Below are 18,554 nucleotides of genomic sequence, written 5' to 3'. Positions count from 1 at the left end.
AAAATATCTTCAATACTTCTAAGATATTAATTTACATATAAATTTCTATATACCTCTTCTAAATGCAATTAATAGTATATAATATTTTTGCCTTTAACCATCTGATATAATACGTGTTCTTCGTAACAAAGGTTGATGGCATTAACAAATGCTACATATTGAATTTATTAATTAAAAATTAAATTTTGTTGAGTTTGAAAAATGAAAATAAAAATTTATTTTAATTACAATTCCAATTTCAATTCCACCAAGTAAATTAAGAAATCTGAAAATTGGAAACTCGTATTCTGACCCATCCAAACTGAAGATTTTGTTTTTTTAATGCGTTCTTACCAATTCTAGGTCAATTCAGCAAACAAACGAACCTAGTGTGATTGAAAACTTCGAATAGAATAATAACACCTAATTAGGAAACATGGAATTAAGTACCTCAAATATATATTTACCGTGCAACTTCCTCGTTGAAACTGACTACTGTTTTGTGGCTATCATTGTTGTCGTCTATCTGATCTACTAGCACTTTCAGAGACCTCGGAATTTGTGGCGTAGGAGCCTCCATCGTTCCTTCCAACATCTTCACCACTTCACTCATACTCGGCCTCTCATTATCATCGTCTTGAATGCACAGCGCAGCCGCCACAGCGGCTCTTCTGACCTCTTCGAGATCAGCCTCACTCGCTATCCTTGCATCCACAACGCCTATTACGTTCCCACTCTGAATCTGAGATGAAGCCCACGTAGAAAAGTACAACCTGCTTTCCTCCACCTTTAGGTCTAGATTTCTACGACCAGATATAATTTCCAGCAACGTCATACCAAAACTGTATACATCCACCTTGAGAGTGATTGCAAGGCCGGAGATCCACTCGGGGGCCAAGTATCCTCGCGTTCCTCTTGTGGTGGTCAGTACGCGGCTGAAATCTCTGCCAATCAACTTTGCCAATCCAAAATCAGCTATCTTGGGGCTGAATTCCTCGTCCAACAGAATGTTCTCAGGCTTAATATCACTATGAATGATGCGATCCCTACATTCCTCATGGAGATAGACTAATCCTCGTGCGGTGCCCATTGCGATCTCAAACCGGGTCTTCCAGTCCAACACTTTCTCTTCATCTTCCGACTTAGAGAAGGTGAAGGAGCCGTTGGGCATGTAGGCAGAATCCCCAGAGTCGGACCAAATTCACATGCTGTATTCTGCCAGTGGTGATTATTTCAGCACGGAATTGTTTCTCTGCTTGTCCAGAACCCTCTAATCTCTTAACCGCAACAGGCGTGCCGTCTGTCAGAGTTCCTTTGAACACGGAGCCGAAACCCCCGCTACCCAACTTATGCTTGAAATTCTCCGCTGCCAATCGCATCTCTTTGTAGCTGAACTGTCTGAGCGACATTGGCACCTCCTCTGCCACGTATTTCTTCCTCAATCTTCGACGTTTCCACTGAATAAGGACGCCCGACAGGAGAGCCGATACAACGAGAATTGATGCGGCGGCAGAAACTAAAATGATCATTGCAGAGGCTTTGTTGCTTTTTTCTGATGTCAAGTGCGGCAATTCAGAAGCAGCCAGTCTAATGAAGACGGATTGGCCCTCAGACGTAACTCTCATTCCCAATAAATCACCAAACCACAATCTACAGATAGGTGAATCAGAAATAGCAAAAGAAAAGGCTCTGCAAGAGCAATTGCTGGGACAAGGAGTCCGGCAGCCTTGCTGTGTTGGCTCGTTCTTGCATAAGACAGCTTCTTTTTCGGACAAGCACTGGTTCTTGGCTTCAAAGAAACCGTCAGTCGTGCTCTCTGCGACAGAGCAACGCAGGGGTGTTCGCCTAACACACCCGTTTGACCACCAATCTTGAGAGCCGTTCCTGGGCGCGAAGCCCTGGACACAACTGCACACATCGTTCGCATTACAGAGTCCATATGCCCCGCAGATTTCATAGTCAGAGCATTGACCTCGGTATATCGACCACCTCAGGCTCCAGCTATCATCATCCATCCAGAAGTAGAGCTCTATTTCGCCTTTCTTATTTAACACAATGTGCCCTGTGATCATATGATCCATAGGGTTTATAACATAACTAATATATATTCTTGAAGTGGACAGCCTCACACATGACACCTGCATTTTCTTCTCACCTTCCAAGTATGGAAGGTTGGTAAAATAATTTGGTCGAATGTATTCTCCGCTGGACTCGTATGGAACCGTGTTGTTAAACAATAACAACAACTGTGACTTTCCTCGAGTCGTGTCCATTCTCAAAGAGAAGAGCCCACTTCCAGGATCAGAGGAGCTCTTCCAGAAAGTTAGCTTCGTACTGCTTTTCCAAAACTTCATGCCAGGCAACCATGTATCTGTGGGATGCGCGAGACTCTCCCAAACAATCGCAGACTCGTTGTGGGCATGATCATTCAGAATTACGAAATTACCAGAGTCCGCTATCACAGCTCGTGATGCTATTTGCCCAGCCTTAGTCGACCAAAACAACCGACCCTCTCCGTCAAACAATCTGAGACGACTGTCACTAGAAAAGTTGAGAAATCCGGCCATGTTTTTGACAGGGTTATCTCTGTTAGCCACCCAAACAATGGCCTTCTGAGAAATGGGGGCATACCAGATGCCAACATACCAATTATTCGTTCCAGTCGGACTGGAAAATCCCAATGCAAACGTCCCATTCTTCGAAACTAAGGTTTGACATCGAGTGAGCGAAGCCCCTAAGACAAGTGTGTCTCCACCATTTACTGCAAGTGAGGTGCAGGAATGTGCTGAAATAATCGCAGTAATTACTAGCAACAAATACTTCGTTGCCGATTCAATGACCATAGCGTAATTTGCTCAATGATTGCTTCGAAGTTGTGCTTTTGGTAAATCTTGGAATTTAAATAGAAAATAAAGAGGCTAGGTTGTATATTAGTGTACAACTTGATTTCTTTAGTAATTCGCGCATTCGTTGGAGTGGATCATGACGTTCTTTAGTAATTCGCGCGCTCGTTGGAGTGGAACATGACGGGTGGATGAAGTCAAGTCTTCTGTGAACGTCTGCGCTGGAAAGTGAAGTCCGCTGCGACGGTCGAAAGACGCCCACGTAACTATTGGCACCGCAACAATAGGGCAAGAAATTATGTATGATGGAAACGTATGTAAAAAGTCATGACGGGTGGATGAAATCAAGGCATTTGTAAACGCGTTTATTTGATAAGTCAAGTCTATTGCGCCGGTCGAAAGATAGACGGTTGTTATTAGCGTCATACTAGTAGGGCTATCATCAAATCTTTTCATAGGAAAGTCTATATAAAACGTCTGCCTACCTTAACATCATACTGATAGGGTATTATAATCATTTCATTAAAAAAAGTCAATAAAACATGTTTATGTAAGCATCATATTAGTAGGGCAATTATCAAATCTTTTTACATAAAAATCTATTAAAGATAATGTCTACTTTATTAAGGAGAATTTTTCTTCCAAATATCTACATAAAAGTCTATAAAATACATGCCTGCTCTATTTGGATGCAAAGATTATGACTCTCTCTCTCTCTCTCTCTCTATATATATATATATATATGAAAATTACTTGTAATATTGGTTTAAGTATTGTATTGTTTTTGCATACCTATTATTAGTTGCGGTAATAGTATTGTAAAAACTTATCACAGTGCTAATTTATGTGGTAATGTTCCATTCTAATCAATACATTTGTGTAAGCATGGTAGAACTCAACATCCATATTAACAAACTTTTCAAGTAAACTCTCTTTCTATATATAGCATACATATTACTTCCTCCCCACAACTTGCCAAAAGTATATTACTTCTTTGTGGTTCTCTTTGTCAGTCCCTACTTCATCTCTGCCATCAATTATGGCTACAACCATTTCTCGCCTCCACTTGAAAAGATAATTTCATTGTCTATCTCATGAGTAACTTAAATTGATAGTCACTAGCTTTAGATCTCTTTGTGACTCGATATGTGGTTTGTCTTTCTCAGTCTTTTCCATATCATGTATGCACACTCTTATGGAGCTTTCTTTGATTGTCTTTAGACATTTCTTTATATATATTTAATTGTAATGGCATTATGGGAGATCTTATCAATCTTATTTTGAAGGATTAACAAAGAGAAAGTGAATTTTGTGTATATTTTATAAAAAATGTCTAAGCAAATGTTACACTAGTCGAGAGTACACAATCATATTATGGGTTCTTAATGGGAATATATCTCTTGTGAAGAAAAATATAATGTTGAGTTTTTAAGTGCCATGTTGCACTAAATCCCTCTAATCCCCCATATTCACTTCTTTTGGTTTTATAACTCACTATTATTATTGGATTTTTCTATAATACAAACCTATACTTTATTTAGGAATGTAATTTATGTATTCTTTATACATAAATTGTTTCTTGTTTCATTTATAGCTACTATTGCAAATATTGTAATAGTGTTAGCCTATAACTAATTTGATATTATATCTCACTATTATTGTTGATATTTATAATCATTCAAACTCTTAGTCTACTTAAAGATGCAACCATAATTTCATCTATTTACATAGCTCTTTTTTGTTATGTTTGTATTAAAGAGAATGGTGATTGCACATGGATACAATTATTTGCTAGGATGGATTACTTTAGTACCACCTCATCAAATCCAAAAAATGGTCATTTTCACTATTCATCACCGCATTATATCCTATTGAATATTGATCTTTAATAATGCTTTTCTTAATTGGTAAGTTTTGAATCAATCCAATTAGCTTATGTTTCTTAATTTTGAGTTGGTAAGGCTTCGGTGTTACTTGTTCTTCATAATAAAAGTTGCTGCCATTAGAAAATGTTGTATTTGTTTTAAATCGAGAATTTGTTAAATGTTGGATTTGCTGATTCAAAATTAGGTTTTTTTGAGTTGGAAAATAAAAATAAAAAATTGATTTAATTCCAATTCCAAGGATGGAAGAGAGTGTGAGTGGTGCTACAGTTTCAACAAGAAGTGATGGTTGCCAAGGGGTGGATAGAGAAGACGGTGATGATTAGGCATGTCTGTATCTTCCTTTTGGGGCCTTGGGATGTTTTGGGCACATTGGTTTTGGGTTGCTCTATTGTTAGGAGCTTAAATTATGGTTGTACTAGGCAATTCTGGTTTGTGCAGATCTATGATGGAGTTCTGGACTTGGGTTGTCCTAAGCAGAGTTGTCTTGCGGTTTGGAGCAGGTGTGGTTTTTTGTAAGTAGATTCTATTGAAGATGAAGACCTAGATGGATCTTGTTGGTGTCTTCACTATTAGGTGGATGGTATATGGAGCAACAAATTGGGGGTTGTTTTCCCTATTGTCTCTACTTCCTGTAGATGGATTGGTGATCTCTATTTCAACATATTGGGGGTTATTCTCCTACCTTTTCTTTCCCAAGATGCATTGGTGATCTCTGGTGCAAAAAAAATTGACTTTTTTCACTACTATCTTTGATTTCTCCAGTTCTATAAGTGGGCTTTGGTGCTATAAATTGGGGCTTGTTGGCCTTACTATCTCTTCTTTCTCAAGAGTGCTCTGTGTGGGGGTTATCTTTACCCAAAACTCTATTGTGTGGGGGTTATGATGGTTTATGGATTCCTTTAGGGACCTTCCTTGTTTGGAGAGGTATTGTAGGATGGATGGGTTGACTACCTTTAATAGTTGGGTCAAATCTCTCATCCCCTATAAAATCCTTAGTCTTCAATGGAGGCATCCTCTAGTCTTCTCCTTCACTTTCCTATGTCCTATTGAGGTGGAGAACCCTATTGATGTGGGAAAAAAGCTTATGGAGATAGCTATTTTCTTGGAAAAAGTGGTGGTGAATGAGTTTAGCAGGTACTCTCCTTCAGTTTTTGGCAAGCATCACTTTCATTTTGCAAGGGATCAAGATGGACAGAGCATGTTTGAACAATATACTTCATTTCATGAAGAAGGTATGACTCTGCAAATAAATTCTTTAGTGCAAAGATGGGTGTTACTTATTTCAAGGGTGGCCTGGATCTTCCTCTTTGCTTCTACATTCATAGCTTCAATGGAGGTGGAGCTATCTCCTATTGAGGTGGAGATCATTTTTGGGCGATGGAAAGAAGAGGAGACTCTTAGGAAGATGTTGTCTATTTGTGCTAATTTTAGTAGCTTGGTTAGAAAAAGAAGGGGGGAAACTCTTACCTCTCGGGTTTGGTTTTCCTCCTCCTTGATTCTCTCATTTCTATGATGGTGTGCTGGGGGTGGTGTGTTTGGAAGACTTTTCACAGCATTTTCCAAAGCTAGAGATTGAGCTTTGCCTAGACACATGGTTGGAAGATATGTATTATGTTTTCTAAAACTAGAGGTATAGTCTTGTTTGGTATTATATTTTTGTTTATAGTTATGACAGGTATGAATGGCCTGATTTTATTCCCTTTTTGTTATGATCATGTTTAGAATTTCATTTCCCTATGATCAAGTGATTGCAGGCAATTTTAAAGGGCACACTTTGGTCCTTTGTTGTTGGTTTTGGTTTAAGCTTTTTGTTGTTGTGGGGGCTTGTCCCAAGATTTTCAATGACAATACTAATTGTGGTTGGTGGGTCAATTGCAAGTAGACCTTTTTCTTTGATAGAGGAAGATCTGATCCTATGACATCCTTCATCACTAAGCACTAGTAATGTTCTGTTATTGGTGTCTAGAGGTCTTATTGTACTTCAGAACAACACCCATTAATTGTTTATTTTCTTAATAAAAAAAAGTCAAATTCCATTTCTTGAGATGGAATAAAAAAATCTTCATTTCAAACCAAAATGAAAATTTGAATCTCATTATAATTCTAGTTTGATGCATCCAAATTGAAGATTGCTTTTTTATAATTTGTTCCTACCAATTTCTATTCAATTCCATAAAACAAACAAACCTAAAGTGCGATTAAAACTTCTAATATAATAATAATAATACCTAATTAGCAAAAATAGAATTAAGTTCCTCACATAGATATTTACCTTGAGCCTTCAAAGTTTAAATTGACTACCATTTTGCAACTAGCATTATTGTCATATATCTGATCTACTAGAACTTGGAGAAATCTTAGAATTTATAGTGTAGGAGCCTACATTGTTCCTTCCAACATCTTCATCACTTCACTTATGCTCTACCTCTCATTCTTGTCATCTTGAATACACAACACAGCTGCTATAGTGGCTCTTCCAAGCTCTTTGACATCATCTTCACTCGCTATACTTGCCTCCATGACACCTATTATGTTCCCCCTCTAAATCTAAGATGGATCTCGCATAGCAAAGTACAACCTGCTTTTCTCCTCCATTGTTAAATCTAAATTCTTACAACTAGATATAATTTCCAACAAAATCATACCAATATTCTATACATCCACCTAGGGAGTGATTGGAAGGCTAGAGATCCACTCAAGAGACAAATACCCACAAGTTCCTCTTGTGGTGGTTAGAACGTGGCTGAAATCTCTTCCTACCAGCTTTCCAATCTAAAATTGGCTATCTTCTAGCAAAAATCACCATCCAACATAATTTTTTTAGTCTTAATATCATAGTGAATGATGCAATCCCTACATTCCTCATGTAAATAAAGTAGTCCTCATACAATTCCTAGTACGAGTACAAAATTGATCTTCTAATTTGACACCTTATCTACATCTTTTGCTGGAGAGAAGAGAAAGGAGTTTAAGGAGACATTGGGAATGTAAGCATACATTAGTAACCTATGTGAATGTTCCATGTTGAATCTCCATAGTCAGACAAAATTCACTTGTTATATTATACTAGTGGTGATTATTTCATAATAGAATTGTTTTTTTGTAGGCGTTGAACCTTCTAATATTTTAACAACAATAGGCGTATTGCCTGAAAGGGTTCCTTTGAACACAAAGTTGAAAAAATAAATTCATCAAGTAGACGAGAAACCCAAAAATGGGCTTTACTAAAGACAGAACCAATCTATTAATTTATAAGAAAATACATATTAAGTATTAGCTATGTTGCAGCATAGAAGTTAGCTATGGCATTTATGATGGATATTTGAGATGGACGGTAAAATTTGATTGGCCATGTTGTCTTGGGTAGCTAGTCTTTGTTGACCATGTCCATGATAATTAATTTATTTCTAACATTCCCCCATTAATTAATTATCAAATTGACTTTTATATATCTATGCATAACGTAGAAAGGATGGATCTTGACCTAAAGCCTTGTTAGGTACCCATTTACAATCATTTATCAAAATTTTCAAAGTGTTTCCCCTCATCGTAACAAATTTGGGTATTCATAGTTTACTCCCAACCAATACAATTTTTGAATGGTTTCAAGCTCACCACATACTCCACAAATGTCACACAATGGGTTTCAAGATTATGAAAAACTTTGCATGAAAGTAATTTTGGTTCACCACAAACCTCACTCACAAATTGTTTCAATATTTCCACAAAAAAAGTACTTGTTTGTTCTAATGACCATGAATATTCACTACGAGGAAACTATCATCGCTATAGGATTTTCTCCTTCTATACCTACATCAAACTGATTATTGAGTCCATATAAAAATAAATCCATCTATCAAGATGCATGGGTACCCATCTGTTATACTTGTCAATTCTATAGGAATCCTTTTTAGATACATGGTTCATCAATATGTTGAACCAAAAGTCTTTTAGAGTGTCAAGCACAACCAATAATGCACCCCTTACAATAACATTCGTACAATAAATTTACTAGACTTGCCTTTTAACAAAGATGACATGTAATCATAATTTTTTTGAAAATGCATATCCCATTAAAAACACAATCAATGTTTACTTCACAATTGCAGATTGTTTGGACTGGTGCTTTTATAGATCTTTCAATATCATTCCAATGCATTTTAAATGAATTCAATTGGACTCCAGATATGAAAATTATGGCTTCTAGAGTAGAGCCTATTTTTACTTCTCCAAAACCTAATTGGGTTTCGAAGAAGTAAGATTAATATTTCTCTTCTCCATAACTCAATCAGGTTTTGAAGACATTTTTGGCCTTATAACTTGATTTGGGTTATTGAAATTTTTTGTGACTTTCTTTTTGTTGTGTCTACTTTTTTGTACACCATCTTGGTGCACACACCCATATTACTACAATATCTAGTGGGTATTATCCCCACTAGGGTTTTCCTTGAGAACAAAAATCATTGTGTTATGGTGTTTGGTTTCCTATTACTGTGTATTTTTATTTCAGTAGTTGGTGATCAATTTTATAAGTTATGTATTCATTGCATTTATACACAATTGATTCACCCTCTCCAATTATGAGGTGTGGACTTTACTTCTTAACAATTAGTATAATAGCATCCAATTATCTTTTACAAGGAAGCGTATAAGCTTGAGGAGATCTAGGATGGTATACAGGAATGAATGTCCTAAGTTTCATGGAGATAACAATGATAGTTGGATGAACAAGATGAGAACTCACTTGATCTATATGTGAGTTCATTTTTGGTAGATTATAAAGAAACCAAACTACTATAAATTTAGAGAATGAACTACCTTAATGCATAGACGATGAGAAGAATGAAATTTAGTGTAACATGATTGCAAAAAAAAAGACTTAATTAGTGCATTTTTAGAAGAAAAATTTACAAAGGTGAAGGAATTAGACTCAAACATGAGATTTGGGAAAAATTAGAAAAGATGTATGAAAGATATCAATACACAAAATAAGAAAAGTTGGAGATTGCAAAAATTCAAGAAGATGAGACAGTTAGAATGTTCAATTTTATGTGACTCTACAACACCCCTATGATCAAATGAAAGAATATGGTAACTTCTAGAGAAGAGATCGATAAGCTAATTTCATTAAGATGCAAGAATAATATTATTTATTACATGGAAATTCTTGGACATGATTGAAATGTACATAATAGATCTCGTTATATAGGAATGGAAATAAGATATAATGATAGGGAGTGTATACCTTATCTCTAACCTACACAAGGTGGAATCATATGTCCACCAAAGGTGGATCATTCTCCTTTATCCTTGGCACTCATTGTATATTTGGAATCCAGAGTGTATCAAATACTTGGATAAATGAAGTTTTTCAAATTTATCTTACAGTCTTCAACTTTGAATTTGTCTCTACTTCTTTAGTAGGTTGAGTCTATAAACTAGTATCAAGTCCTTATGGAAAACACCTGAATACCACAAGTCTTTGCTTGCAAATTTTATATATATATATATATATATATATATATATATATATATATAGAGAGAGAGAGAGAGAGAGAGAGAGAGAGAGAGAGAGAGAGAGAGAGAGAGAGAGAGAGTAACTAATTATGAAGGGAAAGTCTTTAGAACTTTCATTTGAATTCTCACAAGTAGAGTTGCCAAAAATTGTTAGTTAACAGTTTGTTCTTCTATTAGATTTGATAATATTAACTCTTTGATACCCAATGTTTGGAGAAACAAAAGGATTTTTACCAACAAATGGATCAGTGTATCTATCCTATCACTACCCTCTGAATTGATTAGGTATAGCTTCCTATGATTCTTACAATAATATGCAATGAATATGTCTTTATGTGATCTAAAAATTGTGATACTATAAGCTCTTAACCTGAGAGCGGTAAAGGATAAAAAAGTTATTTGTAGGCACAAAAAACTGAGGTGATAACCTATCACACTCAATGTAATGATTGCAGTAGGTTATCTTAATATTATTTTACTTTTAATTCTATTCTAAATGAAAATTACTCATCTAAATGTAGAAGTAGGAAAGAAAGGATTATATATATGAGGGGTAAATAGAATTGCTTTGGCTATTAGCCTTGACTGAAATGGAATTCAACAAGTATCCAATAGATTAGCATACATTATCCCTTAATTACCAATGAAATGTCTAACATGTATGAAACTAAATGAACAAGAGAGGAAGCAAAATCTTATATGAAAGAAGTAAATGCAATCACCTTAACTACAAATATCAAAATGAAATGAAATCCATCTGATTATCACAATATCACATATAATCATCCTTCAACTCTCAATGTAGAACTAGTCTATGCATGGGCAACAAAAAATGACAAGCAAATACAGTAAATGGAATTACAAACGATTTCACCATCAATTTCTCTGACCTTTGTATTATAGAATGAGGTTACATTTATAGATAGTTGTTATCCTTTCTAATTCTGGCAGAGAAATAGTCATAATATAAAAGAGAATAAATGTGAAAATATCTAGTCATATGAACACATAGTATCCCTTCTATTAATGATTTTGAATCCATGATATTCTTGCAAACACACAATGACTATTCATCTTCATGCAGTCTTAGAAGATCTTGTAGAAAATTGTTTATTCTTCATTTTCTGTCATTTCGTACTAAATCCATATATTTCATATTCCAATGGTTATCAAAATTTCCAATTCCCATCGTTGATCTCAAATCAACACTCAAGATTAAAACTTATAACTTTCCTTTATAGCTTCCTCCATGGGTCCACCATTCCACATGTCAAATGGCTGCTTTCCAACATTGTCTAAACTTCATGCAACTTTGGAAAGTGGGAAATCCCATGTCATAAATCTTCCAAGATCTACAACAGTAATAAATCACTGTTAAGTCTCTCTTTTTCAGTGTGGGTCCCTCTTTCTAGCTAGGTACACCGTGGCACACATGTCATTAAAACTTATAACTTTCCTTTATAGCTTCCTCCATGGGTCCACCATTCCACATGTCAAATGGTTACTTTCCAGCATTGTCTAAATTTCATGCAACTTTGGAAAGTGGGAAATCCCATGTCATAGATCTTCCAAGATCTACGATAGTAATAAATCACTGTTAAGTCTCTCTTTTTTAGTGTGGGTCCCTCTTTCTTAGAAACTCTGATGTTGAACCTCTTTACTCTGTGCACCTCGTGACTAGATTTTAATTGTGCTTCATGAAAAGTGATGGTCCATCGGACATGTGTCTCATTGTCATTTCCTCGCATTGTTTATTTCTTGAGGACTTCTAGAATGTGGGAAAGCGTCGTGCATTGATCTTTCAAGAGCTGACAGCTTGGAACATGCATGATCTTATGTTAAAAAAGGGGACTCAACTAACATGTAAGACTTTGACTTTTCAACTCACCAATGAAATACATTATTTTGCTCATTTGACTTGTTAATTTGGTGAGGTGAATGATCAGATGTGCATGACTCATCAAATTGCTTCCAACTTTGGTCTTCGCCACCTTTCACTGTGTTCTTTATCATTTCTACATTTTGAGTGTTCATTCTATATTGAATCGAACTGATCTTTCTTTCTGGTTTGTTCTCATGATCTGTACATCAATCTTCACCTTTAGTCTTCAGTGTTATCTTATGAATTTTCTCTATTTATGCACATAATTTCTTCATTATACGTATATCAATGTCTTTTATGGAACTTTTGATCTTAGAATTAGGGTTTCTTGGAGATTTATAGAATTTTTTTCATGAGGGACCGCCTCTCAACATAAATATTTGTCTTTCACATGAATGAGAACAAGGAACATATGAATCTTTAGAACCTTTAGACCTTCTTTTCATGAGAAAAAGTAGGAATAAGCCCTTTAAAAACCTTAATCACCTAGCTTTGGATTGATGCATTTCTCATATGATTCTCGCATTAGGTTAACTCCAAGGAATGATGAGAAGAAAGATCATCCTATAGGCAATCTAGACTTAGACTCAAGGTTTTGACACTCGACTTCAATCAAAACCTTAAGGCAAAAGATATTAACTGAAAATTGAGCATCACAAACATAAGCCTCAAAAAACATATCTACTTGACCACACAATCATTTTTTTATTTAATTTTATTTGCATGCCCAGTTGAGCCATAATTTTGTTGGGTAAAAGTACAAAGTTGTGTCACCTTTTAGGCTAACCTATCAAAATGATTGAATTTGACTATTTATCCCTAGAAATCAATTTTATCCAAACATATGATCTAGATAAATTCATTCTAGCTCAGTGATATATGGTCTCACACTTTTCCAATTGGAAATATCTATTAAAGGTAGGTTTTGTACTAGCTTGTATCCAATTACTGAAGAAATACAATTATTTCATAAAAGTGGTGTTTCAATAACTTGTACTATTTCTTATAATTTTTTTTAATAATATATTAACACCATTTTATAGAGCTCAGAGTCAAGAATATTCTCATATATATTTTATAGTTTTTTAATTAGATATAGTGTATTGTAAATAAAAAATTCTACATGCACGTATTTTAACCCTAAAAAAGATGTCAATTTGGAGAAAGAAAAAAAATATCAAATCATATCCAAAAATTTAAAAATTATATGGCATTCTAGAGGAGAGAGTCCTCTTTTAGAATGTATAATTTTTCTCTTGGTTGGAATAGACTTATTTTGAAAAATGTGGTGGGAAATGAAAACTATCAATTTCAAGTGAGTTGAAATTTGAATCATTATAAAAGAGAAAATATAGATTTAAAGCTGATTTTTATTTTTGATTGTTCTAGATATATATGTTATCTATAGCATAGTCTAAGATCAAAGGGAAATTAGTTTATTTCCATCTAGTTTTGTTGTGGGAACTAGACCCCTAATTTTCAATGTTTTTCACCAGCTAAAAAATTATCTATAAAAATTAGAAAAATATATCAATTCTTATTCCAAATAATTAATAAAAATTACAGTCTTAAAATTCATCCATTTCTACACATTTCATTAGTTTACTTCATTTTCGAATTCAAATTAATAATACCAATTTTATGTCATTGAAGGTGAACAGTTATACTTTTGTTAGCTTTTTCCTTTACAAAAGGGTGACACAAGTTTGTACTTTTACCTTGTTCTATATATTTTTGTTGGACTTTTTCATTGATTGTCATCTCTTTTTTTTGTTATATGCTTACTTGAAGACCTCTTGTTTTGCTAATTGTTGATTTACTTATTTGTTTTGTTCTAAATTGGAGATATTGACTATAATTTGTATCTCACTCAAACGGGTTACAAAAATATTAAAGTTTGTTTTCTAAGTTCATATAAATTCTTAGTCACCTCTCATTAACCATTTAAGTTTATGGCATTATTGATTAAATATCCATTGATAAAAAGTGAAAAAAGGGAAAGCATGGAAATAATGAAGATCTTGGAGAATTCTAGTAGTGAGAACTCTTACTTCCCCTTCTAGGAGAACAAGATCCACAAAAAATGACATCATTCTAGGAAAACAATTGACTTCAGATTCAAATGACAAACCACAATGAAAAAATAATATTTATCATGGGGGAAAAATTGCATCTTTGTTATTGATAAAGTTTATGTAGATAGAAGTCTGGAGCATGTAGGAGGGTTGGCATTCAACAGAACATCAAGAAATAGAGCTACAAATGGAGTGAAAACTCCTAGTAGTTCATCTTTCTCAAGAAATGATGACCAATTTTTTGCATGTAATATAGTCCATTAGGATTCACTAGAAAGCAACATTTTAGAACAATCAAGTTAGTTTTCAAAGGAATATTAAAAAAAGGATTGTTACTATGAGTTTCCTAGAAACTTTGTCAATGAGTCTTCCACAACATGACCAAGCTAAAGGTATGTCTAGTATTGAAGTTTCAATTGAGGATATCTTAGCAATTGATGGAAATTGTAATTCAAATATTTTCAAAGAAGACGAACGCAAACAAAGATATATATATGCTACTATAAAAAAATTTAAATTGCTTTCTTTCATTGAACTTGAACTATCTGAATCACAAAATTGAGATAAATTATCAGTAACAAAAAGATGAGGTAAGTGCTTCAAAATATCTACAAAACTATATCAATTCAGTACATGTTTTTCTAGAAAGTGAAAAGTAGTCAACTTTTTTGTTTGGATTACATACTATAGTCCAAAGACTTCAATGAAAAAAAACTTACGCTATTTTTAATCAAAATATTTTTAAATCTAGCCTACCTTTAAGAATAACATTTCCTTTTCCTCAAAATTGGGACATATTTCAAATAATATTGTTGTGAAATAGAAAATTATTAGCATTCTACTAAATTCTATTTTATTCTAATTATATTCAATGATTGATTAATGTTAGAAGTTGTAATCTTTCCTTGGTGTGTTTATAAACCAAGGTTAGAACTCCTTTCTTTATTATTGTAATATATTAGGATATAAGCCAAGGTATCCTAATATATTTCTTTTTTGTCCTTTTTCCACTACATCTTATTTTGTCATCTAGTGGAATATGTGAGGACAAATATTTATTGTAATTTCTAATTTAGATTATTCCTCCTTAAGAGGAATCTCACACTTGGCCTCACACACTTATGAATGGTGGCATTCATAGACATGGGAGTTACATTCTAACTCCTCTCTCTAATCTCTATTTAAGAGATGGCCCTCTCCTCTCATTTAACAATGAGGTTTCTTCCTCTTCTCAAATATTGTATGAGCCATTGCTCTCTTGCTCTCTCTTTCTTTCTTCTTAGGCTTTTCATGCCTCATTCATAATATCACAAGGGGTTTTCTTTGCTTTCCCCTTTCCAAATATCTTGTCTCATGGTGTTGGATCTTGAAGCTTTCTCTCTCCTATTTTATGGTAATATCTTTTCATGCTTAGATTCTTTCTTGGTATTGCTTATCTACAGATTTCATTTTCCATTTCTAACATGGTATCAGAGCAGTTTAATCTTTGTTTTGAGTGTTTGCATGAAGGTAAAATTCTTGGAGACTCTTGAGAGAGATTTCACTAATTTCTTCTTTAATCTTCTTAAGTTGGAAGAAATTGAAGTTTTTTTTGGATTTGGCGGGTTTACCACCAAACCTGTTTAACTTCTGTTTGCTCTAATTTGTGCAGGTTACTTCTTATTTTCTATTAGTTTTCATCTAACCCTCTTTGGAAGGCTTGTTCTTTTTTTTGCAGTATCATTTTGTTACATTAATTTTTGTTTGAAATGTTAAAATATATATGCTAGTTTTTGATGGGTTACAACCTTTCATAACTAAACAATGTTCGGATTTTTTTTCTTTGCATTTGATGCTGCCCAGATCTAAACAAATAGGCATTTTCTTGTCTGGCCATCTATTTTAATTGACTAGCGCCTCTAATAGGCATTTTGACAAGGGCCAGATAATCGTGTTGGTTGTCCCTTGGCCCGTGACCCTTAATCTGATGCAGGGCTTTCACTCATGCGACTATTTCGCATGGCATTACCTCTGTCATCACTCAGCCTATTTGGACTGTCAAATACAGGACTAATGCTCCTGCGATCCTCCAATGCTGGACTATGCCTTCTAGTCCTCCTTGGACTGCGACTACAGCTTCAGCTTCTTGATCCTCTCTCATCTAGCACAACAGCCCGACCATCCCTCCTTGGTGAGCTGGGTGATCTGTAGCTGCAATGCTTAAACTTGGGCTGCGGCTTCTTCCAGTATAACCCTCTCTAAATTAAAGATTCTGGACATGCAAAACTTTATCTCTATAATCCCATTAGTGGCAGTTGGACTAAGCTACCTGCACTTCAGGGACGTGTTAAATTGGTCATTTTTTTTTTCCTTTATTTAGATATTGCATTGTCTTTTGTAACATTTTTTTGTCTTTTCTTATATTTAGATTCTGTTGTAACGTTTTCTATTTTTTGCTTTTCTAACTTTTTTTTTCATCTTTTCATTGTGCATCCCGTTAGCCAATTTTTTAATGTTCTGTAGCAGTTTTTGCCATTTTGCATGCATTTGGGTATTTAGTTTTATTCAGAACTTGGAAAAGTTTTCTTTTGTGCATCCCTTCTGTCATTAGCTTCATGTTTCGCGAGATCGAATCCCAATGGACTCCACCTCTATATTCCCCCTTTTCATCCTCCTTGAAATCCTCTCATCCTTCGTCATGGCATATCCTTCAGGTGTCGACTTCTTTACATCTTCCTGCCAAATCACCTGTTATCCCCACGTCTACGTGGCATCTCTGAGATCTTATGCACCCTCTCTATAGACCAAGAAAAGCCAGAGTGACCTTGTAAAGGCTTCCGTTAGTGTTAGCCTCGCCAATGCCCGAAATACCTCGGCCTAGGCTATTACAATGGCAAAAAATAGCAAGGGCCTAAGCAAAATGGAGCGCTCAGTGCTCAAGGATTGCGTGGAGAATTTTAGGGATACTTCAGATTAGATCAGCTAGTCTCTGGCCGAGCTGAAGCACGAAACTTTTAGGTTTCAGATGAGCAATGTGCAGACTTGGATGAGTGCCACCCTGACAAACGAGGACAGTTGTCTTAATGGCTTCTAGGCTGCTGGAAATGGGAAGGTTAAAATGCTCGTCCAAGGGCATGTGCAGAGTTCTTCTAAGTTGATTAGTAATGCGCTTGCTCTGGTCAATAACCTCGCTTCCACTGCAGGACATTGAAAGCTTTTATGATCTTTACCTATTACAGGCCTCTCTCACTACCCGAGGAATTCATATTCCTCGTCCCAATGCTACTTGCAATACAATTCTCTGCTTCTTTTCAAGTTTCTTTTTTTTAGATGATTGCTTGTTATGGTGCGAATTTTAAAAGCAGAATCAGACTAATTGCTGCTCTCTCACCTTTGTCAGTCTGCTATAATATATCTCTACTATTCCTAGTAACGTTTTCTTGTCTTTTCATGCAAGATTCTTTTTTCTTTTTTGAGCTCTGACAGAGGCATCTTTTTCTTTTATCATTGCCTTTTGTCAACCTATTTTTGGCATGTAATCATTCATTGTCAGATAGCTCTATATGCAATTGCAAACACAAGTGCAATATTTTATTTTAAATCTCTCTTACTCCTTTACGTGGTTTTAAGTTAAAAAAAAGGAGAAGTTTCAAGATATTTTTTTTAAAGAAGTTTTCTTAGTATTAAAACTAATTAAAGTTTTATTATTATTTTTACATAACAATTTAAAAGTTTTTATTCTTTGTTAAAAATATCTTCATTTATTATTCCTTTTCTTGCCAGAATCTAGGAGGACTATTGTCTTTATATCTTCTCACTTGTGTTCACCTTGCATGGAGATTTTAACTATTATCTAATAATTTATGCTTATTGCTCTTCCAAATACTTCTTATTTATCTCAATTATTCAAGTTTATGAGTATCTTACACTATTGCCTTCATTATTTAATGATTTGAGTTAATTGATCTATCTGCACATGGTTGCAGTTTTATGCTTTTATAGCATCGTTCCATGCCCATGTTGGCACTTTATGGTGTTATACCATTGATATACTTGATTTATATGATATTTTGAGTTGCATAGGGAGCCAATTTTTTTTCAAGGATAACTATGTAGGTCCCCTTAGTATAACTAATACATAGTTTCCTTATCTAGCCCATGGAGTATCCCTCCATCCTATATTGGTATGCACTCATTTTATATGGAGTTTCCCTCCATTTGATCCTATCTGTTCCATTTTGATAGGATAATATATTTATGGAGTTTCCCTCCATTTGGTTCTATTGGTTCCACTTTGACAGGTTGATATTTATGGAGTTTCCCTCCATATTGTTCCATTTTTGCTCCTCAATGAAGAGGGTGTTATTATTGGAGTTTCCCCTCCAAATTCAGA

At 34.8% G+C, this 18,554-nt stretch overlaps 2 pseudogenes; one reads left to right on the top strand and one right to left on the bottom strand.

Annotated features, from left to right (window-relative positions):
* Window positions 1-295: 295 nt before the first annotated feature.
* Window positions 296-2,822, bottom strand: LOC149536537 (G-type lectin S-receptor-like serine/threonine-protein kinase At2g19130 pseudogene; annotated as a pseudogene).
* Window positions 2,823-16,799: 13,977 nt separating this feature from the next.
* On the top strand, window positions 16,800-17,372 carry LOC149536536 (pectinesterase inhibitor 3-like; annotated as a pseudogene).
* The last annotated feature ends 1,182 nt before the right edge of the window (window positions 17,373-18,554 follow it).

Source organism: Cupressus sempervirens, chromosome 10 (genome assembly GCF_028749045.1).
Source record: "Cupressus sempervirens isolate cs-2001-9-10 chromosome 10, ASM2874904v1, whole genome shotgun sequence".
NCBI classification, from domain to species: Eukaryota; Viridiplantae; Streptophyta; class Pinopsida; order Cupressales; family Cupressaceae; genus Cupressus; species Cupressus sempervirens.
This window is presented reverse-complemented; position numbering and strand designations above follow the sequence as displayed.